This window comes from Gossypium arboreum, chromosome 11 (genome assembly GCF_025698485.1).
Source record: "Gossypium arboreum isolate Shixiya-1 chromosome 11, ASM2569848v2, whole genome shotgun sequence".
In the NCBI taxonomy this organism is placed as follows: domain Eukaryota; kingdom Viridiplantae; phylum Streptophyta; class Magnoliopsida; order Malvales; family Malvaceae; genus Gossypium; species Gossypium arboreum.
In genome coordinates, this window is record NC_069080.1 from 127,585,587 (window position 1) to 127,603,136 (window position 17,550).

The following is a 17,550-nucleotide window of genomic DNA, read 5'->3' on the forward strand; positions in this document are numbered from 1 at the left end:
TTTCAGCTTTAAATTTTTGTGATTTTAGTTTTGTTTTAGTTTTTTAAATAAAACGTAAAGGTTTGCAGTTTCTCCCCACACACCATGCACGTGCATTTTTGTTGCATAACATGAGCTCTATACCCGGCTCGGTCCTGTTAAATGAAAGTAAACGCTACGCCTTCGTGAGTTAACTCGTTCCTCCGACAAAGCTAGTGAATACTTTCGGTTACATATGACTTATGCTTTCGTGAGTTAACTTGTCCTCCGCATAGGCATAAGTAAATGTAATCCTCGAATTGATCTCGTAAGCCTATGATGGGCCATGACCGAGGCTCAGACTAACCTTAGTAGATGACAAAGTCGCATTTATTCGAAAACCCATCTAGAACCAAAACCGCATATAGTGAACCATACGAGCCATCCAACTAGAGCCATGCCGAACCTCCACTCGTTTAGTAGTCACCAAATAAGTACATGGGAAAAGCACATCTTACCTTCTATTTCTTTTACATTTGTGCTTTCTAAGCAAGGAATCGAGTCCATGGACCAAGTAGCTTAATTTGTTAGATTTTCCACAGTTTTTCTCTGTTTATATGTGTTGCGCTAACCAAGGTCGTTTGTCTGTATTTCTATTTTTCATCATGCATCGAAAGCATCTTGTTAGGAAAGTGTTGATTAGAGATTGGTTGCCAAAAACGGGTTTCTAATGGAGGAGTCAATTATACGAGTGACTGAAACTTTGTGTAATAGACTCCTTTGATTAAGGAAATGCCTAAATAGGGGCTATCTTGAAATTAACACCAAATTTTTGCATATTCATTCATGACTGACATTCATTTGACATTCATGCATTCATTGATGCATCCATTCATTCATTGCATATCCCATACTCGTTCGCTGAGGTTAAAACGTACAATTCGCAGTTGCAATACCACAAGACTGGAACCACGTCATTCGTATGAAACACACCGACAAACTAGAGTAATGGAAGCTGAATTCAATGAGAGAATTGAAAGGATGGAAAGGGCTCAAAATGAATTACAAGAGCAACTGGCCAAATCGCAACAAGAGACGAGAGACCTAATGGTGAGATCTCGAGAGGAATCACTCGAGCAAAGAGATCAGATGGCTAAAATGATGGAGATGATGACAACTTTGGTCAAAGGAAAAGGACCCATGCAGAACCCCGATGTTATGGAACCTTAGTCAAGAATTCACCACGATCAGGATCCACTCTATCCCCCGGGATTCACTCCACCGCCCGCATATACAACATAAAGAGGGTATACTCAAGGGGAACCCACAGGCTTGGAACATCGACCTATGCCACCTGCTCCACCCACTAATTTGGGGCAAGGAATATTCACACGAACCTGTGGGCTAGTCCTGCGATCTACTAGTTCCAGATCTGGATGACCCAAAGAGAGGTAGCCAAGTTGAAATTGGATAACCATGACGCAAAATATAGGAGTCTAGAGGAAAGACTCAAAGCAATAGAAGGCACTGAAGTCTTCTCCGCACTAGGTGCCAAGGAACTCAGTTTGGTACCTGATCTAATTTTGCCTCCGAAGTTCAAAGTGTCTGATTTTGAGAAGTATGATGGGACAAGGTGCCCAAAAGCACATCTCATTATGTTCTGTCGAAAAATGACCGGTTATGTGAACGAGGATAAACTACTCATACATTGCTTTCAAGATAGTCTAACAGGGTTAGCTCTTCGGTGGTACAATCAACTTAGTAGAGAAAAGATTCGATCTTGGAAGGACTTGGCGTTAGCATTTTGCGAGCAGTACAAGCATGTATCGGATATGGTGCCAGACCGTATGACCTTGCAAATGATGGAGAAAAAGCCATCAGAGACTTTTAGATAGTATGCGCAGAGATGGAGAGACGTCTCAGCTCAAGTGGAACCCCCACTAATAAAAACAGAGATAACCGTTCTCTTTATCAATACTTTAAAGGCACCATTTTATGACAAATTAGTGGGAAGTGCCACGAAGGATTTCGCGGATATTGTAATATCCGGTGAACTCATAGAGAATGCCGTCAAGAGCGGTAGAATGAAAGGATTAGAAGGCTCAAGAAAAGCAGCACCCGTAAGGAAGAAAGAGCCAGAAGCCCACATGGTGGGAACTAGGAGTCGTTATATTCCCAATTCGTATCTTAACCAACCCCGACCTCGAAATTACCCACCTCCAAATTTCCATTATCCTCTTCAAACCCCTTACTACCAAACACCGCCTCTTTACTCTTCCTACCCTGTATACGCCACGAATAACCAAAGACCCGTCACCACATTCCCATAAAACACGGTACCCGCTCAAAGCCAGCCCAGAAATGAACCAAGACCAGCAAGGCCCAATCCCGAGAGACAGCAATTCACCCTATTCCTGTGTCATACGGGGAACTGTACCCAAAACTTCTAGAGAAGCAATTAATATCTCCCCATTACATGGCACCCCTTAAACCTCCATACCCGAAATGGTACGATCCAAATGCTAGTTGTGCATACCATGCCGGGAACCAGGGGCACTCTATGGAAAACTGTCTGGCCTTCAAAAGGAGAGTTCAAGGACTTATCGATGCGGGTATTCTGCGATTTGATGGCACTGGCGGTACATTCGGGAACCCATTCCCAAACCACGCCGAAAGAAATGTGAGCGCAGTAGGAGAGGAGGATAAACGACAAAGTAGAAGACGGGTTTCTAAAATAAGAACACCTCTACAGAAAATCTGGGAGGTACTAGTTGAAAAAGGGTTGCTCTGTCGTTTTAACGGAATATTTGAAGGAAAAGATGCAAAAGGTCACAGTTTTTGTGAGTTCCATGGCATTGAAGGGCATGACATTCAGTCCTGCGAGGAATTCAGAAATTTACTGCAAAATATGATGGATAACAAGGAGATTGGGATTTTTTGTAAAGCCAAAGAGGCCGATAGTGGAGAAATATGTGCCTCTGACAATCAATCATCAGGTTTCCCGTATAGCACCGACCGACCGTTAATAATTTATTATGACGCAAAGAAGGAACTAGTAAAACCAAAAGTAATAATCGAGGTACCATCTCCTTTCCCCTATAAGGACAATAAAGCAGTACCATGGAAATATGACGTTAATATCGTCACACCTGAAGATGAAAAACCCAAAGTCATGACTGGAAGCGTTGGGGAAGTAGGTCATTTCACTCGTAGCGGAAGATGTTATTCAAAAGAGGTCGAATCAGTAAAGAACAGTGACTTGAAACAGAAACGAAAAGCACCGATGCATGTGACTGAAGATGAGTATGAAACTGTGCCTGAACAAGAAGCTAAAAAGCCTGTGGATGAGGAAGAAGCACAGGAATTTTTAAAATTTATCAAGCACAGTGAGTACAACGTGGTAGAACAATTGAGTAAACAGCCAGCGCGAATCTCGGTATTATCTTTGCTGTTGAATTCAGAGCCACACTGGAATACTTTATTGAAGGTGTTAAATCAAGCTTATGTGACCAACAACATATCCGTTGAGAAGCTTGATAGATGGGTAAATAATCTAAATGCGGACAATTTCATCTCTTTTAGTGATGATGAGATACCGCTAAATGGTAGAGGCTCGGTGAAAGCGCTGCATATCACGACTCGCTGCAAAGGCTACATAATACCGAACGTACTCATCGATAATGGGTCAGCGTTAAATGTTATGCCATTGGCCACGCTTTCCAGAATACCGATGGATTTGTCCTACTTAAGGCCCTGTCATTCCATGGTAAGGGCATTCGACGGAACGAGGCACGAAGTCATGGGAAAGATTGAAATCCCTTTGGAAGTGGGCCCTTATATTTATGATGTCGAGTTCCAAGTCATAGACATTACACCCTCTTATAACTGCCTTTTGGGAAGACCACGGATCCATTCTCGCTGAGCGGTCCATTATCCCTCCATCAAAAGGTGAAATTTATCATGGACGGTTGTTTGGTCACTGTCGAGGGAGAAGAAGACATTGTCGCATCTGTCTCTGCTGATGCACCGTACTTGGAAGTGAACAAAGACGCATTGGAATGTTCCTTCCGATCCCTTGAATTCGTCAATGCCACTTTTGTTGTTGAAGGAAACAGAATTCCAGTGCCAAAACTGTCGAGAAATACTAGAATGGGTGTCAAATTAACCGTAGGAAGGGGAGCTCGAACGAGAAGAGGTTTAGGGAGATATCTGCAAGGAATAGTTAGGGCTTTAAAGCCAGTGCACCACAGGGCCCGATACGGTTTGGGGTTCCAGCCTGACATGCGTCAAAGAAGAAGACAGTGGAAAAAAGATCTGGAAAGAAGGATTGCAAGAACTTTGGGCCGAGAACCAGAATGGGAACCAATAGAGTACCCTCCTTTGTCAAAAACATTTACATCTGCGGGAATGATGTACCTGGACAAGATGGTCCACAAAAACGCTATGGTTAATTGAAAAGGGTCTTTAAAATGTCGATAAATGTTATTGACAAAGGGCTGATGTGAGTAAAGACGTCTCGAGGATACGCCCTTGTCCCCCTGGTTTCATGTTGAACAATTGGACTGCCGAGAAGCTTCTTGTAGTTTATAAGTCTTCAGAGTAATGCCAAACATTAACCTTCTATTGTGTCCTTAGATATAATAGAATTCTTTTGTAAGAGCATGCATTCACTCTTTATCATTCAAATGAATATCAATGAAGATGCATTTTGCCACGATTTTTTTCGCATCTCATTTCATAGCCTATACTCACATTTGCCTCATTGCCATGACATGACATTTCTTTGTTGGTTCCAATACTTGGATGCCCCTCTATAGTTTCCTTTTCCATTCAACTTTCAGGTGCTCAGATATTGACGACATGAATAAGCCCGTTACGAATCTTGAAATTGATTTTGAGAAGGCTGTTTGCTTGGGAGAATTTGAAACCAAAGAAAATGCTGAAGATTACGTCTCGTCTCCTGAATTGTTAAGAATGGTGGAACAAGAGGATAAACAGATTATGCCTCATGAAGAATCTGCGGAAACAATAAACTTGGGCACTGAAGAAAGGAAACAATAAGTGAAGATTGGGACTTCTATTTCAGAGAGCACTAGGCATAATTTGATCGCTTTGCTCCGCGAGTACAAAGATGTTTTCACATGGTCATACCAGGATATGCCAGGGCTAGATGAAGATTTAGTGGTCTACAAGCTCCCATTAAAGCCAGAATGCAAGTCTATCCAGCAAAAATTAAGACGGATGAGACCCGAAATGCTGTTGAAAATAAAAGAGGAAGTCAAGAAGCAATTTGATGTCGGCTTCCTACAAGCCTCAAATATCCGAATGGGTGGCTAACATAGTCCGGTACCAAAAAAGATGGCAAAGTATGAATGTGCGTGGATTATCAGTAACTCAATCGAGCAAGCCCAAAAGATAATTTTCCTTGCCACATATTGATACGTTGGTGGACAACACAGCAAAACATTCATTATTTTCTTTCATGGATGGATTCTCAGGGTATAATCAGATCAAGATGGCCCATGAGGATATGGAGAAAACTACCTTCATAATAATATGGGGAAAGTTCTGCTACAAGGTGATGCCATTCGGGTTAAAGAATGCTGGGGCAACATATCAGAGGGCTATGGTGACGTTATTCCATGACATGATGCATAAAGAAATAGAGGTCTACGTCGACGATATGATTGCTAAATCCCGAAGGGAAGAAAAGCATGTAGTGAATCTCAAGAAGTTGTTCGACAGGCTGAGAAAGTTCCAGTTAAAGCTCAATCCAGCCAAATGTACGTTTGGGGCTACCTCGGGGAAGTTGCTAGGCTTCATTATCAGTGAAAGAGGTATCGAGGTTGATCCAGATAAAATAAAAGCCATTCAAGAGTTACCATCTCCGCGCACGTAAAAGGAAGTTAAAGGATTTTTAGGGAGATTAAATTACATCGCCCGATTTATCGCTCAGCTTACCAACCAATGCGACCCAATCTTTCGACTTCTTCGAAAACATAACCCTGGAGAATGGAATGAGGAATGCCAGGTGGCCTTTGATAAAATAAAGCAATATTTGTCTAGTCCTCTAGTGCTAGTACCACCAACTCTGGGAAGACCATTGATATTGTATTTAACTGTGTTTGAAAATTCAATGGGTTGCGTACTGGGGCAACACGACAAGTCAGGAAAGAAAGAAAAGGTGATCTACTACCTCAGTAAAAAGTTCACTGAATATGAGGCAAAGTATTCGTCCATTGAAAAATACTATTGCGCTCTGGTTTGGGTAGCTCGGAGACTCAGACAATATATGTTGTATCATACGACATGGCTAATTTCAAAGCTAGACCCAATAAAATACATGATGGAATCACCGGAACTCTTAGGAAGAATGACACGATGACAGATCCTCCTATCAGAATATGACATTGCCTATGTAAGTCAGAAGTCGATAAAAGGGAGCGCAATAGCTGATTTCTTAGCGACTCGAACGACGAAAGAATATGAGCCCTTGAAATTTGATTTCCCAGACGAAGAATTAATGTGCATCACAGAAATGGAATCCGAGTCATCAAAAGAGAAGTCATGGAAGATGTGCTTTGATAGTGCGTCAAATGCTTTAGGGCATGGAATTGGAGCAATCCTGGTATCACCAGATGGGAATCATTATCCGTTCACTGCAAGACTGAATTTCTTCTGTACCAATAACATAGCAAAATATGAGGCCTGTATCATGGGACTTCGTGCAGCTATTGAACGAAACATCAAAATCTTAAAGGTGTACGGGGACTCAGCCCTAGTGGTTTACCAAATCCGTGGAGAGTGGGAAGTGAGGGACCCAAAATTGATTAAGTACAGTGATTTAGTAGCTGAATTGATCAAAGAATTCAAAGAAATAACTTTTCATTACTTCCCGCGAGAAGAAAACCAATTGGCTGATGCCTTGGCCACCTTGGCTTCAATGTTCAAAGCAAGTAAAGAAGCAGAAATAATGCCCCTCAAAATGAGCATATACGAGGTCCCTGCACACTGTTGTAGCATTGATAAAGAGGCAGACGGACGGCCATGGTTCCATGATATCTTAGAATATATCAAGAATCAAAGCTATCCCGAATAAGCGAATGAGAACGACAAAAGAACAATCAGAAGAATGGTAGCGGGATTTGTTCTTGATGGGGATATCCTGTATAAAAGAGGAAAGGATCAAGTACTTTTGAGATGTGTGGATGATGTTGAAGCCAGAAAGATACTTGAAGATGTCTATAAGGGAATCTGTGGGATACATGCCAATGGTTTCAGTATGGCCAGAAAGACTATGAGACTCGGTTACTACTGGTTGACGATGGAAAGCGACTGCATTAGTTTTGCCAGAAAATGCCACAAATGTCAAATCTACGGCGATAAAGTTCATATAGCCCCTTCGCCCCTTCACGTCATGACTTCTCCGTGGCCTTTTTCTATGTGGGGCATGGATGTCATAGGGCCTATTTTCCCGAAAGCTTCTAATGGACATCGATTTATTTTTTTGGTCATTGATTACGTCACAAAATGGATAGAAGCCGCTTCATTTTCCAATGTGACCAAGACTGCAGTTTGCAGGTTTTTGAAGAAGGAAATCATTTGTCGATATGGTTTGCCTGAAAGAATCATTTCAGATAACGCCATGAATCTGAATAACAAGATGATGAAGGAAGTAGGCGAGCAATTCCAAATAAAGCATCATAACTCCTCGCCCTATCGCCCAAAGATGAATGGGGCTGTTGAAGCAGCCAATAAAAATATTAAGAGGATCATTGGGAAAATGACTGAGACGTTTAAAGATTGGCACGAGAAGCTTCTATTTGCTTTGTTTGTATATCGCACATATGTACGAACATCTACGGGAGCAACTCCTTTCTCTCTGGTTTATGGAATGGAAGCTGTGCTACCTATTGAGGTTGAGATCCCTTCTCTACGAGTCTTAATGGAATCGAAGTTAGAAGAAGCAGAATGAGTATAAGCTCGATATGATCAGCTGAACCTCATTGAAGAAAAGCGTCTCAAGGCAATTTGTCATGGGCAAATGTACCAAAAAAGAATGATCGCTGCCCATGACAAGAAGGTACGACCAAGAGAATTCCATGAAGGAGAACTCGTGCTGAGAAAAATTCTCCCAATACAAAAAGATCTACGAGGGAAATGGGTACCAAACTGGGAAGGACCGCACGTCGTAAAGAAGGCATTCTCAGGAGGAGCTTTGATCCTTACCGAGATGGATGGGAAAGAGTTATCGAATCCAGTGAACTCAGATGCTGTGAAGAAATATTATGCTTAAGATAAAAACCCGAAAAGGGCATCTTAAAAAAAAGAGATCAAGGCGAAAACCTGAAAAGGGCGTCTTGATTAGTACAAAAAGATTAGGATGAAAACCCGAGAGGGCGTCCTAATGAAACAAACCTGGCGGTCGAATGATAGGTCAAGCAGTGAAGCGACAGTATTTGAAGCATTTCTGAAAGCTCGAAATCTTCTACGCAAGAAGCCGCACTCGAAAAGATTTTTGATTGAGGAACGAGGAAGAGTTCATGTGTTGAATATCTAGAGCATTTGTATCCATTGAATACGATCCTTTCTTTCTTTTGACATTTTTACTCTCATTGTTTAACTTGCTTTGTTTGCCACATTTGAAATAGATGAATATGAAATATCATTTTGTCCCTATTTGACCTTTTCATGCATCTCATTATGTGTTTATTTACATGATAAATGGTGAAATGACATACTCTAAACAAAAGAAATGTTAAGCATTACGGATGAAAATTTGATAAGCACAAGAGTCTCAAAGTAAGAACAAAGTTCAATCGAAGGCGTAAGAGTGATATCGAGAAATATCGATTACTCGTGAAGCTTGAAGACAGTATAAGGCTCAAGAGAAAGTCGAGAATCAAAGCAATGAACACAGATCCTCAACAATCGTGGCTAAATGGACATACGATAAACATGCTTAAGGAGCACTGCATAATCATGTAGGCATAAAAGCATTTAAGACAAACATATGCATATCATGATAACATCATACATGGCATATACAGGTACTCAACGAGCAAGAAATCTTGAATGAGAGTCGCACTGAATCAAAGGAAAAGACACCCGAATTCTACCAAAGGACAGGTTTTGGTATTTTGATGTTTCTAATTCATGCTTTTCAAGGAAACTCAACTCATATTGTGAGAGATGAGTTGAGCCTCAAGACACGTTGAGGTATTTTTAATTGTTGTTTTCAAAATCAACTCATATTGCAGAAGTGAGTTAAGCCTCGGGGCACGCTGAGGTATTTTTAGTTTTAAATTGACTCATATTGCGAGAGGTGAGTTAAGCCTTTTTATTTTTGTTCTTAAAAATCAACTCATATTGCTAGAGGTGAGTCGAGCCTCAGGTCACGCTAAGGTATTTTCAATTTCTGTGTTTTAATTTCAACTCATATTGCGAGAGGTGAGTTGAGCCTCAGGACACGATGAGGTAATTTCAATTTCTGTTTGTCAAGAATCAACTCATATTGCGAGAGGTGGGTTGAACCTTTTAATTTCTACTTTTTCAAAATCAACTCATATTGCGAGAAGTGAGTTGAGCCTCGGGGCATGCTGAGGTATTTTTAGTTTTAAATTGACTCAAAATCAACTCATATTGCTAGAGGTGAGTCGAGCCTCAGGTCACGCTGAGGTATTTTCAATTTCTGTGTTTTAATTTCAACTCATATTGCGAGAGGTGAGTTGAGCCTCAGGTCACGCTGAGGTATTTTCAATTTCTGTTTTCAATTTACGTTGTTCAAGAATCAACTCATATTGCGAGACGTGGGTTGAACCTTTTAATTTCTGCTTTTTCAAAATCAGCTCATATTACGAGAGGTGAGTTGAGCCTCAGGTCACGTTGAGGTATTTTCAATTTCTGTTTTCAATTTACGTTGTTCAAGAATCAACTCATATTGCGAGAGGTAGGTTGAACCTTTTAATTTCTACTTTTTTAATTTCAACTCATATTGCGAGAGGTGAGTTGAGCCTCAGGTCACGCTGAGGTATTTTCAATTTCTGTTTTCAATTTACGTTGTTCAAGAATCAACTCATATTGTGAGAGGTGGGTTGAACCTTTTAATTTCTACTTTTTCAAAATCAGCTCATATTGCGAGAGGTGAGTTGAGCCTCAGTCACACCGAGGTATTTTCAATTCATTTTCAATTTACGTTGTTCAAGAATCAACTCATATTGCAAGAGGTGGGTTGAACCTTTTAATTTCTACTTTTTCAAAATCAGCTCATATTAAGAGAGGTGAGTTGAGCCTTGGCTCACGCTACTGAGCTATTTTCAATTTCATCTTTCAAAAAATCAACTCATATTGCGAGAGGTGAGTTGAGCTTCACACACACCGAGGTATTTTTTCAATTTATATTTTTCAAAAAAATCAACTCATATTGCGAGATGTGAGTTGAGCCTCGGGTCACATGTCGAGGTATTTTCAAAATCTATTTTTCAGATTCTGTTTTGAAAAATCAACTCATATTGCGAGAAGTGAGTTGAGCCTTGGCTCACGTGCTGAGCTATTTTCAATTTCTGTTTTTTTTCAAAAAAATTCAACTCATATTGCGAGAGGTGAGTTGAGCTTTTTAATTTCTGCAAGAGTTGAGTTGAGTCTTTTAATTTCTGTTTTTCAAAAATCAACTCATATTACGAGAGGTGAGTTGAACCTTCAGTCACATATTGAGGTATTTTCAAAATCTGCTTTCCAAGATAAGTTTCAAAAATCAACTCATATTGCGAGAGGTGAGTTGAGCCTTGGCTCACACGCTGAGCTATTTTCAATTTCTGTTTTTCAACTCATATTGTGAGAAATGAGTTGAGCCTCAAGACATGCTGAGGTATTTTCAGTTTCTGTTTTACAAAAAAATCAACTCATATTGCGAGAGGTGAGTTGAGCCTCAGGACACGCTGAGGTAATTTCAATTTCTGTTGTCAAAAAAATCAACTCGTATTGTGAGAGGCGAGTTGAGCCTCAGGTCACACGCCGAGGTAATTTCAATTTCCGTTTTTCAATTTTTTCCTTTCAAAAAAAAAATCAACTCATATTGCGAGAGGTGAGTTGAGCCTCAGGACACGCTGAGGTAATTTCAATTTCTGTTGTCAAAAAAATCAACTCGTATTGTGAGAGGCGAGTTGAGCCTCAGGTCACACGCCGAGGTAATTTCAATTTCCGTTTTTCAATTTCTGCCTTTCAAAAAAAAATCAACTCATATTGCGAGAGGTGAGTTGAGCCTTGGCTCACGCGCTGAGCTATTTTCAATTTGTCTTTCAAAAAAATCAACTCATATTGCGAGAGGTGAGTTGAGCTTCAGATCACACACTGTGGTATTTTTTCAATTTATATTTTTCAAAAAAATCAACTCACATTGCGAGATGTGAGTTGAGCCTTGACTCACGTGCTGAGCTATTTTCAATTTCTTTTTTTTCAAAAAATTCAACTCATATTATGAGAGGTGAGTTGAGCTTTTAATTCTGCGAGAGTTGAGTTGAGTCTTTTAATTTCTTTTTCAAAAATCAACTCATATTACGAGAGGTGAGTTGAACCTTCATCACATATCGAGGTATTTTCAAAATCGCTTTCCAAGATAAGTTTCAAAATCAACTCATATTATGAGAGGTGAGTTGAGCCTTGGCTCACACGCCGAGCTATTTTCAATTCTGCTTTTCAACTCATATTGTGAGAAATGAGTTGAGCCTCAAGACATGCCGAGGTATTTTCAGTTTGCTTTTACAAAAAATCAACTCATATTGCGAGAGGTGAGTTGAGCCTCGTGACACGTTGAGGTAATTTCAATTCTGTTGTCAAAAAATCAACTCAGATTGTGAGAGGCGAGTTGAGCCTCAGTCACACGCCGAGGTAATTTCAATTTCCGTTTTCAATTTCGCCTTTCAAAAAAAAATCAACTCATATTGCGAGGTGATTTGAGCCTCGAGACACGCCGAGGTAATTTCAATTCTGTTGTCAAAAAATCAACTCAGATTGTGAGAGGCGAGTTGAGCCTCGAGTCACACGCCGAGGTAATTTCAATTTCCGTTTTCAATTTCGCCTTTCAAAAAAAATCAACTCATATTATGAGAGGTGAGTTGAGCCTTGGCTCACGCTACTGAGCTATTTTCAATTTGTCTTTCAAAAAATCAACTCATATTGCGAGAGGTGAGTTGAGCTTGAGATCACACTGCGTGGTATTTTTTCAATTTATATTTTTCAAAAAAATCAACTCACATTGCGAGATGTGAGTTGAGCCTCGGGTCACATGTCGAGTATTTTCAAAATCTATTTTTCAGATTCTGTTTTGAAAAATCAACTCATATTGCGAGAAGTGAGTTGAGCCTTGACTCACGTGCTGAGCTATTTTCAATTTCTGTTTTTTTCAAAAAAATTCAACTCATATTGCGAGAGGTGAGTTGAGCTTTTTAATTTCTGCGAGAGTTGAGTTGAGTCTTTTAATTTCTGTTTTTCAAAAATCAACTCATATTGCGAGAGGTGAGTTGAACCTTCAGTCACATATCGAGAGAGTCAATTCATATTGCGAAAAATGAGTTGAGCTCAGGATCACATGCCGAGTAGAGAATAAAGATTGAAGCTGATTGAAGACGTCAGATTCTGTCTCCTTAAAGTTACAGTGGAGTTGATCGAGGGTATCAGATCTTACCTTTCTGGAGTCGCAGAAGAAAAGACCATAAACCTTATCTCACTGAAGCGATAGAAGAGCATATTGAAGTTGTAGATCTTATCTTTCTGAAGTTACAGTGAAGCGGATCGAAGCCACAAATCTCATATCCTTGAAGTTACATTGGAACAGATTGAAACTACAAGGCATATCTCCGAATTTGCAGTGGATTGAACCAAAGCTACAAGATGAGGTGGACTGAAAAGGGACTAACTAAACAAGAAGAGTTCCAAAGCAAGTCAAGACCTAGCAAGACTGGGCAAGTTTGGTCTTCCTTGAAAGTCTTTGCTCTATTATCGTTGCACGACAATGAGCAAAGAGGGCAATATAGAAGCCCAAATTGCCCGGGCCCGATTATATCAAAACCCAACCAAACCTCTAAACCCACTAAAAACCCTTAACCCATGACCCATTTACATCTACCCAAACCCATTACAAAACCCAAATATTAAACCCAATTCAAAAGCCCATTAAGCCCTTCCCCAAAAAAAAACCTAACCAAAAAAAAAAGAGAAAAAACCTAACCCCCCAAAAAAAAAGAAAAAACCTAACCCCCCCCCCAAAAAAAACCAAGAAACCCTAGCCACCTAACCACTTTCCCACTTGCCCCATTTTTCCTCCCATTTTTGATATCCATTGTCTACCACCACCACCTACAAAATAGAAAAAGAAATAATAGAAAATCATGTAAAAGATGGCTATAAAAAGCCATTCAAAAATCATGTAAGGGAGAAGGGGGGGATTTTACAAAGATTGAAAAAAAAAACACAAAAATCCCTTCAAATTTTGAACACAAAAGAAACATCAATAAAAAGGTTGCATCTTTTTTCTTTTTTCCTCTTCTTTCGAATCTTTTTTTTCTTTTTTTTGTGTTGTCTTTTTTCTTTCTTTATATATACATATATTGTTAAAAAATTTTACCTTTTCCTACCATCAGGCGTGGTCGGCGATGGTCGACGACGAAGCGACGATCGACGATCGACCGAGGACCCCCCCCTTGGCGGATTTCTTTCCCCCTCCCTCTCTCTTCTTTCCCCTTTTTTTAGGTATTTTATATATATTATGTATATATTTTTTAATGCCATTAGTTATATATTTCTTATGTATATATTCTTAAATACTATTATATACATATATATATATATATTTTAAATACCATATTGTATATAGATTATTATTACAAATTATTACTATTGCTAGTATTATTATAACTATTATTATATTAGTGTATATTTTATGTACATATGTATATATATATTTTGCACATATCATTATTTTATATTATTGTTGTAAATTTTTATGTATATATTTTTTATGTACGCTTCCTAATATTTTCTTTTATTGTAGATATTATTATTATTATTATTACATACTTTTATTATATGCATATATATATATGTATTTTTATGTACATATTATTATTTTATATTATTATTACCAAATATATCATTTTTCCTATTTTATTATTAGTACATGATTTGTTTTTATTTTGTAAATATCATTATTATTGTTATTCTAATATTCTAGTATTCCATGTTAATATTTTTCATTAATGATATCATTTTTTAAGGTCCTTTATCTATTTTAATTTCTCACTTTAGGAATATTTTTTCTCATGTTTTAATTAATTTCAAAATTAAGGCAATGTACCGATTTAATATTAAGCCATCGATTTCATCGCTATGTTGGGTGAAATTAAATTAACTGTGCTAAAAACAGGACACCCTTTCTAAAAAAATCAAAACTAATAATTCTCATTTTTCAATCGGATCACGATTAAATATTATATTGAACTCGTATTTTGAAAATCAAGTCAACACATGTTTATGAGATACCAATTTTGGGCGTCGCGAGGTGCTAATACCTTCCTCACAGTACTAACTCCCGAACCCCAATTTTTCTCTCGGACTTTCACGTAGACCTAAATTTGGCCTTCTTTTGTTTTAAAATAATTTTATTAGGTGTCCGATCACACCTATAAAAAGGATCGGTGGCGACTCCTTTGTTAATAAAATCGAAAGTTGGTTTTCAAATGTTTAATAAATCGCCACAATTAGCGACCAAGCGAAACTAAAATTTTTTACGTCGCTACATTTCATTTTAAAATAAAAAGTCGATTTATAGAAAAGGATTTCACATAATATATAATTAGTTTTAATTTTTTATGATATAAAAATAAATATTTTATATTTAAAATAGAGAAAATAATTTAAATTTTTAAAAATTATTATTTTTTAAAAATATTTATGAAAAAAACTTTGAAATTTTAAGTCTAAAAACTAAAATAAATCATTATCATGGAAAGATCGAGAATCGAACCAAGTAGAACTCGACTTGACCTTGACTTCTTTACAAGTTTACATCTTGTTTTTTCTTTTATTTTATTATTCTATAAAAATTAAATATGTTATATTATAATTAAAAATATGTTAAGTTGTTGTATTTGCAAATATAGATGTGTTTGAACTAACATTTGGACCTTTATTTTTTATTGGACTTGGTCCTAGAAAAAATATAGACGATGTGATCAACATATTTATATTAATAAATTTAATAAATTTATTCTGATTATATATAGAAGGAAACGTGATACGAAGGAATACGCCTCCTATTCTTTATTTCTTTTATTATTGTCACTGAAAATGTAACACCCTAAATTCGGCCTAAACGTTATGGCGGAATCCGAAGATGAAGAGGGTTGAAAAGCCATTGTCGTTAAGTTAAAACCTTCCCAGTTCATTAGCCTTTAGAGTTATTATTATTTTCAAAGCTTTTAAACCTTTAGAGATAAAACATGTTTGTAGCGGAAGCTTGTAAAAACCGTTGTGTTCAGAAAATCCGTTCAAGCTTTTAGAAAACCATCACAGTTTTAAATAAGTAAAAAAAACCAAAAACCCAAAACCAACATCAAAATTTTAAAAGAGTCCAAAGTCCCAGAAAATACAACTTCAATGCCAAAACTTAATAACCCAAAACAAAACAAAACAATAAAATAGGTGGTCACCGTCGAGTCCTCCGCTGCACCGATCCACCTAAGACTGTGGGTTACTTGTACAGACAAACAGAAAAAGAGGTGAGTTTACGTAAACTCAGTATATAACCCAACAAATTTAAGCATGCACACAACCAGAAAATCGGAATCGGACAGATAAAAATTCGGGCCTAAGCCCATTACTGTCACAAATGCACGTTCGGGCCTAAGTCCATTTCAGATACAGATACAGAAATATAGTCATCATCAGAAATTAGATATCCTACCCCTATCCTCTACACACTATCTCCAACCATCCCAACAGACCATGTGGGATTTAAAACACCCACCTAGCCCTACACACTATATTGTACCGATGCGGCACATAACAAATATACGCAGCCATGCTGCCAGATAATAGGCAAAACTGCCTTTCAAAACACTTCCTCCATTATAACAATCCCTCCCTAATAACAGTAACAAAACAGAACATGCATACAGAATTATAGATAATACATGCTTAACATGCTTATAAAAAACAGATAGCAGATATACATAGCACAGACATGCTCAGAACAGTACATCAGTTTAGCAGAATACATAATTTTAGGGTTAGTAAGCCTTTACCGACCCTACAGTAGGTCCACAGTCAATTAGGATGACTCGTGCAACCCTACGAAAAATTTTAGTATAATGGGCCCACATGCCCATGTGAGCCCACACGCCCAGATTGGCCTTGCCCGTGTGGATTACACGGCCTAGCCCAAATATCACACGCTCGTATGACGTGCACGTGTGGGCCTACACGCCTATATGGCCCACACGGTTACACCCTAGCCATCACACGGCCGTGCGCAAGCCTTCGTCGATCACATGGCTGTGTCGTCGCACACGGCCTACCATATGGCCGTGTGGTGTCGATAGTAAGTCTTTCGACTTTTACTGAAACCTCATTTTCTTGTGTGTCAGGTACACACCTAGTACAGATTTGATGTGAAACCAAACCCGAGTCCTTCAAAACCTAAAAACAAAATACCCATAATGAAATTAGCCAACAATTCTCAACCCTTCAAAACTAAACTGAAAGATGCACACACACACTTACCACCAACACACCCGTTCACTCATACTGATTCAACTGTTGAATAGAAGCTGCTGTTCCACCCATTCTCCTATGCGAAAGATATAGCAAAGAATCAACCTTAAGAAATCGAATGGCAACAAAATGCAACTGAACTCACTTACCGATTATACAGAAATCAAAAGTTTGAAGCGCACAAAAGCAATTGTCGAAACATTTTATTTTGGAAAATGGGGATCGACTTTAAAACATGGTATGGAGTCGCCACCAATCCTTTTTATTTAGGTGTGATCGGGTCACCTTTTGATCAATCATTCTAATAAAGCATTTTGGTTTATTAAAACAGTATTTTTGGTCTATGAAAGACTAGAAAACGGGTTCGGGAGTCGATTATGCATGAGGAAGGATTAGCACCATCACAACGCCCAAAATCGGTACCGTATTGATCAATTAACGTCCTAATGTTGAAAATTTGGAAAAGATTTTAAAATACAATTCCTTTGAAAGCGTTTAGATAGCTTGAATTGGATGTCGAGATTCTCTCAGAAGGAATAAAATATCATGTCCAGCACGATTGGATGCAACATTTCAAACCCTTAATACGAGATCATCCCATAATTTCCAAAGCTCATACATTTGAAATTTCAAAAAGGATATTTGGCTATTTGGCCAAACGGTAAATTGAAACCCAGCACGATTGGGCACGATTTATCGAACTTCCAAATACGAAATATTGCCTTATTTTAATTTAAGAAAATGTGGATGAAATTCCAAAAGGATATTTCGTATTTTAGTCGAATGAAAAATCGAAACCCAGCACGATTGGACACGATTTATCGA